The following is a 12,296-nucleotide window of genomic DNA, read 5'->3' as shown; positions in this document are numbered from 1 at the left end:
TTGAAAAGCCAACGTAAATCTCTGGGCTCCTCTTTACTCCTCTCATCCTCACCTCTCTCCCTCCCCCATCTCTCTCTCCCTCTCTCTCTCCCTCCCCATCTGTTTCTCTGTCTCTCTCTCTTGCTCTCTTGCTCTCTCTCAGTTTTTCCTGTTGTGGTAGAGTTACATTAAGTGCGGAGGGACTAATCAAGACTTGCAGGGTGTGTAATTGTGGGTAAACAGCTGGCAGCTCCTGCAGTAATATCCCTCTCCTGGTCAGAGCAGGGGGAAAGAGGGACAGAGGGGCCCGCTAGAGTTTGTGTGAGTGTGTGTGTGTGAGTGTGAGTGTGTGTGAGTGTGTGAGGGTGTGTGAGAGTACTTCTGCACTCCGTCTCGTTCCTCCCCTCCTAAAGGCTAGAAACCACACTGTCCCTAGGAGCCTCAGAGCTGCAGCCTCAGTGCCAGTGTGCTGCTTCTGTGTGTAAGAGTGTGTGTGTGTGTGTGTGTGTGTATGTGTGTGTGTGTGTACATTATTCTGGAATCCAGTTACAACATTTACCTGGGCTGCAATATTAAAGAGATAGATGAATTCTCACTCTGCCTGTCTCGTGAGAGTAAAAGCATGATGGTGACTTTAACTGACATTTACATCTTCCCCAGTTTCTCATCTTCTCTCTCCCTCTTTTTGCTCTCTCTGTCTTTATAATTTCCCTAAGACTGAAATAGGTTCACACAGCACTATTATTGTAAAGTCAAATACATTTTTATCAGATCTTTATTAAACCTGATTATCTTTAGACTGTGGGAGTAAACCAGACTACCCAGAGGAATCACTCACAAACACAGGGAGAACATGCAAACTCCAAGCAGGGAGGATCTGGCCACACAATACTTTCTTTTATTATAATCCTGTAATATACCAGGGGAGCTCGATTCAGAACATGTTTCTCTTTTTCAAGGATGCCCTGGGAGAAGTGCCAGAGAGAACAGTTGTAAGTGGGATGATGAGAGAGAGAGAGAACAGGGCTAAAGAGCCCGGAGCAGTTTTTGGGTTATGGGCCTTGCTAAAGGGCCCAACAGCAGAGTTCTTCCTCCTTTTATTTAGAGACCCGACTTCATTTCTCCAGATGTAGGTCAGCGTCCCTATGTGCCCACTGCAGGCTCGAACCAGCAACTCTACAGTTGCCATTAAAGCAACATTCCACTAAGCTAGCCTGCCAACTTGACCCTGGGGCCTGCCTGCAGTGGCTGGGTTTCATACACCCTGTAACGGCCATCGATTGGGTCCGTTATAGGTTTCATACACCCTGTAACGGCCATCGATTGGATCCGTTTTAGGTTTCATACACCCTGTAACGGCCATCGATTGGGTCCATTCTGGATTTCATACCCCCTGTAACGGCCATCGATTGGATCCATTATAGGTTTCATACACCCTGTAACGGCCATCGATTGGGTCCGTTCTGGGTTTTGTTGTACCCAGGGACTCACACACCTCATTCAACTAATCAAGGGCATTTGAGGTAACCGTGGAAACGGCTCCATTTTAGGTGGGGCGCTGCTCTCTGACATGACTCCCCGGGGAAGGGGGAAAAGCCCCCCGTTCGCCCGCCTGTCCGTCTGTTCCCAACCTTCAGCCCTCCTCCCCGGATCCACACATCCACCCAGGCTCTGCATGAGCGAAGGGAGACACGCGGTGCCGCAGAAGCCTTTTACAAACAAACAACAAACAAAGAAACAAAGTGCAGAAAGTGCCCCTGAGACTTCTGTAGATGAAATGGTGGCGCAATGAAAGAGAGGAAGGTCAGAAGAGCGGCAGGCTCTCCAGGCCTCTGTGAATCTGCCCTGTGCCCTGGAGGATGACCAGGCCTCTCTCTCTCTCTCTCTCTCTCTCTCTCTCTCTCTCTCTTTCTCTCTCCCCTAAATGTGCTGCCATCTCTGGAGACAGAGTGAACTTTGACACTCCTCTCCTCACTGTGTCACCCAGGAAGGTCAGTGAGGTTTGACTGAGCGGACGGGGGTGATTGCTCTGCTTTGGAGATTAATCACAGTACCGCGGGGATTGATAGGGCTGTAGTCTGTATTGATTACCTTCACTTCGGATGGATGAGGCTACAATGGTGATTATTGGGTTTTAGTGAGGACTGGTTGCTTTCACTGGAGATTGCTACGGATACACTGGGGATTAATGGGATTCACTGGGTTGCTTATGCTACAGTGAGATGTATGTGGGTCTCAGATTGGGTTGACTGAGGTTCTGTGGGGATTGATAGTGTAGGTGCTGGATTGAAGACTTATCATCCCAACGAGACTGACACAGCTGAAAGGGGGGTTGTTTGCCGTTCATCCTGGATTGACTGGAGAGCAGGTTGGACTACAACACTAGTACAGGAAGAGAAGATTTACACAGGACTTTGTGGAATCCCCATAAGTAGACCTCGTAATTCACCCATCATCCTGGCACAAAATGGCTGCTGTGTCTAACCTGAGTGTGGTGGTACACATTTGGATGCGACTGCAATTAGTGGGAATCCCCCCTCCCTTCACTGTAAAAATGTTTTTATAATCTTCATCATTCATTAACACCATCACCATCATCACCATCACCATCACATCACATCACCATTCACCATCATCATAACCATCACCATCCTCATCACCACCACCATCATAACCATCATCATCATCATCATCATCATCACCACCACCATCATAACCATCATCATCATCATCATCATCATCATCACCACCACCATCATCACCATCATCACCATCATCATCACATCACATCACCATCACCATCATCATAACCATCACCATCATCATCACCACCACCATCATAACCATCATCATCATCTTCACCACGATCATCATCATCATCATCATCATCATCATCACCATTGTAATCCTCATCATCATCATCAGGTGGGCACAGGATGGCAGACACCAATAAAGCCAGAGAGAAAGAAAGAGAGATGAAGATAATCAGAGAAAGGAGGTGAAAAGGGTAAGGAAGAGAGAGAGAAAAGATGTCAGAGGAGAGGTGAGAGCAAGGGATATTCACAGAAACATCAGCCTCTGACAACAGCGTCAGCCAGACTCACTCTCGAGTGACAGCTCCCCACCATACCCCAGCGCCGGTGTGACACTTCCCCACTGTAGACCCGCTCAAATTCAGGCTCCCTCTCCTCCTCCACCCTGTCTCTAATTACACACTTCCACATCAGCATCTGATTATGTCTCTCTCTTGGCCTTTCACAGAGCTGCGTCTTCTGCTATGTGCATAAACGCGACCTGGGTTTATCACAGACTCAGCTCAAAGATGCAGTTAAGGGAGCCTTGACTGATTTTCCTTGAACACAAATTGTAGGAGTTGAGATAGTGTGTGTGTGTATGTATGTGTGTGTGTAGGTGTGAGCATGCATGGGCGTGTTTGTGTGTGCATGTGTGTGTATGCGCATGAGTGTGTGTGTGTGTGTGTGTGTGTGACAGTCCTATGTCTGTTAAAATGTTTCAAGGAACCAAGTTGTTTGTTGTTCCAGAAATAGTTTCTAGGTCCTTGCAGAAGTATATAATTTTTATCTGAAATGTAGAAGTCATTATACCAGCTTATCATTTTACATAATAAAAATGCAAATAAGATAAGCAGGACAGAGCACCCAGCTGGTCAGTGTGCAAGACAACCTGTACAAAGCATCCATGTGTCTGTCTGAAATTACAGGGAATTACCCGCTGAAAAAAACAACTGGTTTGACCAGCTCAAGCTATGTTTTGAAACAGCGGATAGCTGGTAATTTAGTCTGGATCATAGCTGGATTTTACAGCAGGGTTCACAAAGATTGAGTTTCACCCAAAATACAGAAAATATAGTTATTCCTCACACAAGGTCCTGACGACGCATGTACACTTAGACAATAACACTGTCCAAAACGACAGGCATCCATGAACAGATTTCAGTCATTGGGTCATATTTTCCATATATTTCCGGCGGTTCCCCACGTTGCCTGCTGATAACTGGCATTGTGCATACTCTGTACTTTTTGGCTTCAGCCAGATCATCCCTCACTCGGCGCTGTGAAGCACCACCGTTTACCCCCGCTGTCAGCTATCAGATGAGAACCAGTCAATTAAATCAATTCAATTACACACTCATAGCTGCTTTTATTGCTCCTGTGGGTAATTTGTTCTGCGGCAGAATCTCATAAAAAATGTATTTATTAAATGATAAACATTTGGGTTTATTTGCGAAGCCTGCTGCTCACGGCTCCGCTGATTAATGCCGAGTCTCGTCGCTGACTGGTCTCATCTGAAGACCGCTCGCGTTTTTGCGTTTGATCGGCCTAAAAACGATGTTGTTGTTCTGTTTGTTTTCTTCAGCAGGTCTCGCACACTGCAGAGGCTGCAGAACAGAGCGCACAGCTGGGTGTGTTTCCTTCAGCGTCCGCCCCCGCACACTTTTTAATATTCTCCCTGACACGGTGGCTTGTGTTTAATGCTGAATTTACTCAGTGGCCTCTGTGACGAATGCCTGCTGCTGGAAACCTTGCAGTTAGACAGAAGGGGAAACGAGACAGACGTGCTCACACAGACCCGCGTGATGAGCACTGTGATCGGAAAAAAAAGACTTTGTGCGATACATCCATTTTTAAAAACCCTACAAAAGTGGATACAGATTCCCATCTGAAGCAGGCAAGGACACACACCGAAGAACTTATGCATGAAACCGTACAAAGTGGAACTGGAAGTGACCTTTTTTTGTCCACAAACCCATCGGTTTTCATACCAGCAGTGCTATGACACTCCGGGTGATTTCTCTTGTGCTGTTAAAGCATTGTCTTTTCCCTGGAATGCTTGTGTGGAACCCTCTTTTGTGGAATGCTAAGCGGTAGCCTGAACCCTTTGAAGAGGAGGCTGGTTTTCATTCTTATTCTGTTTCAGTGGCACGGATGGTGCAGTGGTTAGCACTGCCGTCTCGCAGCAAGGAGGTCCTGGTTTCGAATCCGCGTCGGCCAGGGCCTCTCTGTGTGGAGTTTGCATGTCCTCCCACAGTCCAAAGACATGCAGGTTAGGCTGATTGGAGAGTCTAAATTGCCCATAGGTATGAGTGTGTGAGTGAATGGTGTGTGTGCCCTGCAATGGACTGGCGACCTGTCCAGGGTGTATTCCTGTCTTTCGCCCAATGTATGCTGGGATAAGCTCCAGGATAAGCGGGTTAGGATAATGAATGAACGAATGAATGAATGAATGAATGAATGAATGTATTCTGTTTCAGTGTTGTAGTACTCCCAGTTAGTGATTGTTACATCAGCAGTACAATGTTCAGAAAAAAATATTCTTACCACCCATTGTGATCTCACACCTTAAAGAGTTGAATATAGATTAAAAATGCTCTATTGATTGCCTCCTGTGGACTATTTGAAGTCCTCCCGTGACTCCTGAAATCATTGTTGCGGTTTCGAGTCCAGATTCTAGCTGTCGCTTTTCATTTTTCTTGTCCTTGGGCACATGGAAATTCTCTTCACAGCTTATTAAAAACATCAGATCCCCACGGGAAAAGCAAAAACGCAATTTAGTACGGCCAGGCAATTTCCACACCAAGTGTGTGATCTGGCAAACAGCAGCTCAGGAGCTACGTCTACACGGTCAGAAGGCTTAATGGCAGTCTGAATTTAAGCTTTTACTGAAATTGGCTCTTCATGACATCAACACCACAAGATACAATAGCGCAGATATCTATCATGGACTGCCCAGATGGGAGACTCTAATGGGCATTCTGTCTCCCTTCTGCTGATGCTGAAACGGTCCAGGTTGATGCATCTTCTGAAAATGTGTGACCAAATACAATACAGATTGAATGGATGTTCAGCATCACTGGGGCCTCCTGTTGCTAACCACAGTCTCTAACCCTGTTCCTGGAGATCTACCATCCTGTTGGTTTTCATTCCCATGGTAACAAAACTCACCTCATTCAACAGAGAGCTTGTTGAGCTGCTAATTAGTAGAATTAGGCATGCTAATTTTGAAATGGTAAATGGTTGGCATTTATATAGAGCGCTGTACAATTGATGCCTCTCATTCACCCATTCATACACACACTCACACACTGACAGTGATTGGCTGCCATGCAAGGCACCAACCAGCTTGTCAGGAGCATTTTAGGGGCTAGGTGTCTTGCTCAGGGACACTTCAACACAGCCCAGGCGGGGGATCAAACCAGCAACCCTCTGACTGCCAGACAATTGCTCTTACTGCCTGAGCCATGTCGCCCCTTGAAATGAAATGAAATTAAATGAAATGAAAACCTACAGGACCATAGAGCACCTGATCTAGGGGTCTCAAACTCTGCTCTACTTTAAGCCCAGACACAGCAGGAACATAAGAAAAAACTACAGAAAACCAACAGCTGGCCTCCAGGATTTCAGTTCGTGTTCCCTAGTCTAGCTATGCTGAGTTTAAAATATACAACAGATCTTACAGTGTAGACTTCAAGATTCCCGATTTCGTTAGGAGTGACCATGCTTGCATTCCACCAAATAATCAGGAACACAACTTAATTACATCATTCAGTATCAGTGGTTACTCCCTGTGCCCCCGGTTTATGTCTTCCCATTGATGTTCATTTGGACCAGCCTTGTAACAGACAACTACCAGAACCCTTTTAATTTCGGAGGCATTCAACCCAATGTTTTCTTCAGCTCAACAGTTTATTTGCTTCATTGGCCTGGATTCAATTGTCCTATAAACTTTTACTTAAAGGTAAAAGAAATGTGCTTTTTTTCTCTTCACAAAATCAATGGTATAGTATCTCCAAATGAATTAGACAGTTTTTTTTAATTATAAAAAACAAACAGACAGATTATTAGAACTATATGCTACTCGCAATACTAGATATGAGACAATATACTACTGTACACTACAAGGGAATTAAATGTAATGTCGTAAATGCTAGTAAAAAAGAACAGACAAAAAGAAAGTGTGGAGAATTACAATCAGTTTTTTTTTGGGCTTAGTGATAATCATTTTGTCACATCTTTCTTTGAGGAACTCAACATGCAGTGTAATGGGGCCACACAAATGGGCCTTGAAATGCCCATAAAATAACCTTCCTCAAAATAATAACTGCATTGCCAGAAGGGGACATTAATTTAGGTATTCCATCAGTTATCAGGTGTTTGGTGCTTCAGTTGACTACTTTTTTTTCTGGAAGCATACATTGCTCTTGGCGAGAAGTGAGCCAGCCATACAGGTAAGTGAAGAAGTGGACATAAGTGTGTCTACAGCGCAAAAAAGTATTGAAAATATTGAAAACGAACATAGCCTTTTCCGTTTGGAGCAATAACTGCTCTATTAAATACATCTGTATATGCTAATCAAGCTTTTACTTGGTGGAAGACCACATTTCAAGGCTCATTTGCAAGGCTCCATTAGACTGCATTGCAAAGCAGTGACATTATTCAAGAGGGCCAAAGAGCTCGACAAAGATAAAGAATAAAATATCATCACTACCGATCAGCATGGTGGAATTAGGTCAGAGTTGGGTCCCAGTAAAAAAAAAAAAACAAGGTTATCTTTTAAGAAAACACAAATAATAAGACCCTTAATAAACCAGGAGGAGGGAGGCTGGGTTCCATTTGCAAATATGTGTATGTTATTTACTCAAAAGTGTAATAAGGTTGAATAAAAGTGTACCACAGAGGCAATATTATTATTCAAGTGTTCCATAAATCTGCACAAGCATATAATTAAACTTAGGCAATCATTTATCTTTTTGGATAACAAAGAACGAAAATCAACCCAAAATTGCTCAGCATATTCATGGGAGTAGAATAACTGCTCAGAAACAAATTCATGCAGTTAATTCAAACAAATCTTTTATGAAAAATTCACCAACCGGGTAAGTTGCTGTAACTATGTGGTTATGGGTCTCCTTGGCCTTTTGAAACAGCATGATATGATAAGCAAAATATAAAAGGCTTTGAAATATGAATATAAAAGTATGGCGAGGTTGGACAGAATGACAGGTTTATGGTATCCACTAAGTTATTATTTTGTATTATTTTTTTCCTCTCTCCACATTACGTGTCTCCGCCCCCGACTCCTTACACACTTTGTACAATAGTTTATAGAGTTTGCAAAGAATGGTGCAAAAAACAAAACAAAAAAATCCAGTGAGCAGCAGTTCTGCGAACAGAAACGCCTTGTTAATGAGAGACGTCGGATTCTGCGCTCGGTTCCTCTGTCCCGCATCCTGACAATGCAAGGGTTGCTGGGAAACTTGCCTGTGTATTTCTTTGTGATGATGCAGATTGGTGAAGCCTAACGGTTATAAGGTTTGAGCTAGTTATGGAAGACGACACCGATGAGTGAGCTACAGCAAAGGGAAAACACAAAACCACCATGGGTGATTACATGTGACCACGACTTAAGGTAGCAGGCCATGGCAGTCAGTAACTCTACAGCTGCTATTCCGGGCCCATTTTAGAGCTGATGCCATTCAAATTACTGAGTCGAAAAGTTTCTAAGTGGATTTGTGTGGAACTTTTGATGGGCCCCACTGATATGCCTCATTATTATGTTTAAAGCGTTACCTGGAGCTGTGGGTAACTTAGGCTATCCAAGATTGTGTTTCGATTTTGAGAGCAAAGCCGCCAGGCAATCCGTATGCACCGTTTATAAAAGTGAAAGTGTTTGATAATTTTCAAGCTCCTAAAACTACGTAGGGTGTGTTCAGTAAATCTTTTTGATCTTGAAAAGTGCTGACTGTGGATAAGAAATAGGTTGTCCACTCACAACAAACATTAGCATTACAATGGAGATTATTAGTTTTGCATCATTTTTGTATTGTAACCTAGATTTGGGAAATTTATACTGACTGCACATTGCCCCCTGTAGCTTTTGAGTGTTTTTGGGGCGGCCTGTAGCGTAGTGGTTACGGTAAATGACTGGGACACGCAAGGTTGGTGGTTCTAATCCCGGTGTATCCACAATAAGATCCGCACAGCCGTTGGGCCCTTGAGCAAGGCCCTTAACCCTGCATTGCTCCAGGGGAGTATTGTCTCCTGCTTAGTCTAATCAACTGTTCGTCGCTCTGGATAAGAGCGTCTGCCAAATGCCAATAATGTAACGTAATGTTTTAAGAAAAGCAAAATTTTAAGCGGTTTCATTGTAAAAAGATTATTAGCTCGCTAGCCTCTAGTACAGGGGTCTCCAACCCTGGTCCTGGAGAGCTACTGGGTCTGCTGGTTTTTTGTTTTCACCTTAAAATCAGCACCTGTTGAGACCCAGGTAACCAGGTGAAGTGAGTTAATTAACCAATTAGAGCAGTTGATTACAGTTAAATTGCAGGGTAACAATGAAAACCAGCAGACCCTGTAGCTCTCCAGGACCAGGGTTGGAGACCACGGCTCTAGTATGTAAATCTTCATTAAGGCATTTTAAATGAAGCAGTTGATTTAAGTATCTAAATCCTCCAGGTGCTACACAACCCTCCACTATAATCGCCCAGACCTGATCTTTACATTATTACATTATTGGCATTTGGCAGACGCTCTTATTCAGAGCGACATACAGTTGATTAGACTAAGCAGGAGACAATACTCCCCTGGAGCAATGCAGGGTTAAGGGCCTTGCTCAAGGGCCCAACGGCTGTGCGGATCTTATTGTGGCTACACCGGGATTAGAACCACAAACCTTGTGTGTCCCAGTCATTTACCTTAACCACTACGCTACAGGCCACCCCCCACCTGTTCAAACTCTGCAGCCTGGGGTGGATTTTGCTGGCTCTTTGGCAACCCCTCACCTTTCTCCAGTGGCAGTTTCGACATCCAAAACCTCGGAAAAGTCTGAGGAAATCCGTAACAGGGCCGGGATCCGCTTGGCTTTTCATTCAGGCAGTTCAGGATATGAATTCAAATTCAGCTCATGGGGCATTTTCCAATTCATTAGTTTAATTTCAGTTCATTAAACGAAAGGACTGGCTTGCAGGGGAATTGATCCCCGGATTTTGAAACACCTTCACTTTGTCTGCCCGCCGTCTCTAACATTGTCCAAGAGCAGGGGGGCCACAGTGCGTGCTGTTTTCTGCTCTGTTTCCACATTTAAGCAGGTAATTCAAGTTGCTGATTGGCTAAAGAGTCCACGCACCTTGTTTACCAAGGCCTAAATTGGCTGAAGATTGAAAGGGAACCACAGAAACACAGCAGCCATATGAGACTGGAGTTACTTCTGTGTCCACCCTGCTGTAGGGCAGGGCATGTGTAGCCTTTGCCCCCTAGTGGCAGATTGAGATATCTACCCACATCCGGAATGGACATTTCATTGTATCTTTAGTCTGTACCTGGATTAGTAGTGACTCATCATCCACTGTTTCTATCAGGAAACTCACCTGATCTCACCTGGATCCATCTAGCTGATCTGAGATCTGCTGGACTCATTCAGGTTGAATGAGCTGCAACTGACGCAGACTTCTTCCCTGATTCACTGTACCTTCCATGGTACCTCCATGGTTGCCATAGAAACTGTAAAACACATAGTACCTTTAAAAAAAAAAAAAAGTTATTTTACTGGTTCATAATACTGATTCATTTTGTGCAATGTTTTTATTTTCAAGTCAATATTCGTGAACTTCAATTACCAGTAGTGATTGCATTAGAATGTTCAGATGAGAACATTCTAATCACATATTGCTGATCCCACACCATGAATGGTTAATTTGAATCTGTTAAACATGCCACTGGTAGATGGAAACCCCATTCATATACAGTATTAGGTTAGTAATTGCATGGGATCTTTAATGCTGCCTTGGTTCTGCGAGTGCACTTGGGTCAGTATGAACGCATGGGGGGTGTATTAATTAATGATGTGTATGCTAATGAATTGCACCAGCATTAGCCTATGAGGCCTGTGTAACTGCAGTCAGATCAATAATGCATGGGGGTCTGCAGTACGCTGATGCATGTGGTCTATACCCACGGCATTCACACAGACCTCAATTAATGCATATTTATGAACTGAGGTTTATATTAATGCACTGGGCCCATGCTAATGCATGTCAGGATGGGAATGGTCTGTATTAATTTACGGAGGCTGATGTTTACTCGTTTGGTGAATATTAACCTGAAGCTCACGAGATGAACATTACCCGTGTTAATTCACGCAAGTGGTTGGCGTCTATATGACGGCTCATGCTAAACCCAGGAGACAGAGGACGTGAAAGTGTTATGTCAGCTTCCAGTCAGCACATTAAGCACATTATGTACACTATATGTGTCAGGTCATATTCAATATGTCATATTGATTTTGAATTGACAGCCGGGCCCTGTATATATTGTACATAATTACCACTTCCCTCTATTACTCAAGATTTGATGAATGATACAAGACTTCATTTCCCAGATGGGGCTTATTTAAAGGCATACTATGCAGGATTTTGACCTTGAAAATATAATAAAACAAACATGCTTGATCATTACTATGATGCACTGTGTCTGTGGTCACTTCTGCCCAATACCTTGCTCATAGGTTTATTTGTTATTCTAAAAACTGCTCGGGCCCCTTCTGGGTGTGGAATTTTTATTTCTGTGTTGTATCTGAAAAACATGTGTCCAATACATGGAACTCATACGCTCCACGATCCAATATGAGGAAGGGAGACGATTGGCTACTACAACGGTGAGCTGGGTTTGCAAGAGATTAGCCCTGGTAGCTAACCAATATCTAATCAAGAGACTGGCCAGCTTTCAGTAACGGTAATTGCCTGCTGTGTTTTAAGATAACTAAATTCAGTTTTGTACATCAGCTGGCTGGCTGTGATAACTGGGTCCCACTGCACAGTACTAACGTTACTGCTGATATATTTTTGGGAGATTCTACCAGTGTGTTTCCTCTCTTGGGCAGGGATCTCATGCTCATTGCCAGACTTCTGGCAAGTCTGATAAAGTGACAATGAATTGATGCCTTTGTGAGTATGCATGCTCATGCTACAGAATTGTCCAGGCAGGATAACGGTTGTGGCAGATTGAAATTTAACGACATTAACAGTAGTAGCTAGCATCCCCACTAGCTAACATTGAGCTAAAATTTGCTAACTAACTATGAACTTGAGTAATGTTAGTTAAATAGCTTGTGAATTAGCCTGTGTGGAAAGCGAGAACTAAAGCGGATGCATTACCAATCAGATTAGACCACGGTTTCTTAGCTCATTGCTATAACAGTATAACAGTATAACTGTACACTGTTGTCTGCAATGGTGAGGGCATAGAATGGGGAATTTGAGAATGGGGCATAGATATTTTATGTATGTAAACACTGGACTGAAA

Source organism: Conger conger, chromosome 2, assembly GCF_963514075.1.
Source record: "Conger conger chromosome 2, fConCon1.1, whole genome shotgun sequence".
Classification (NCBI taxonomy): domain Eukaryota; kingdom Metazoa; phylum Chordata; class Actinopteri; order Anguilliformes; family Congridae; genus Conger; species Conger conger.
The sequence above is the reverse complement of the archived record's forward strand: the minus strand, read 5'-3'. Positions refer to the sequence as shown.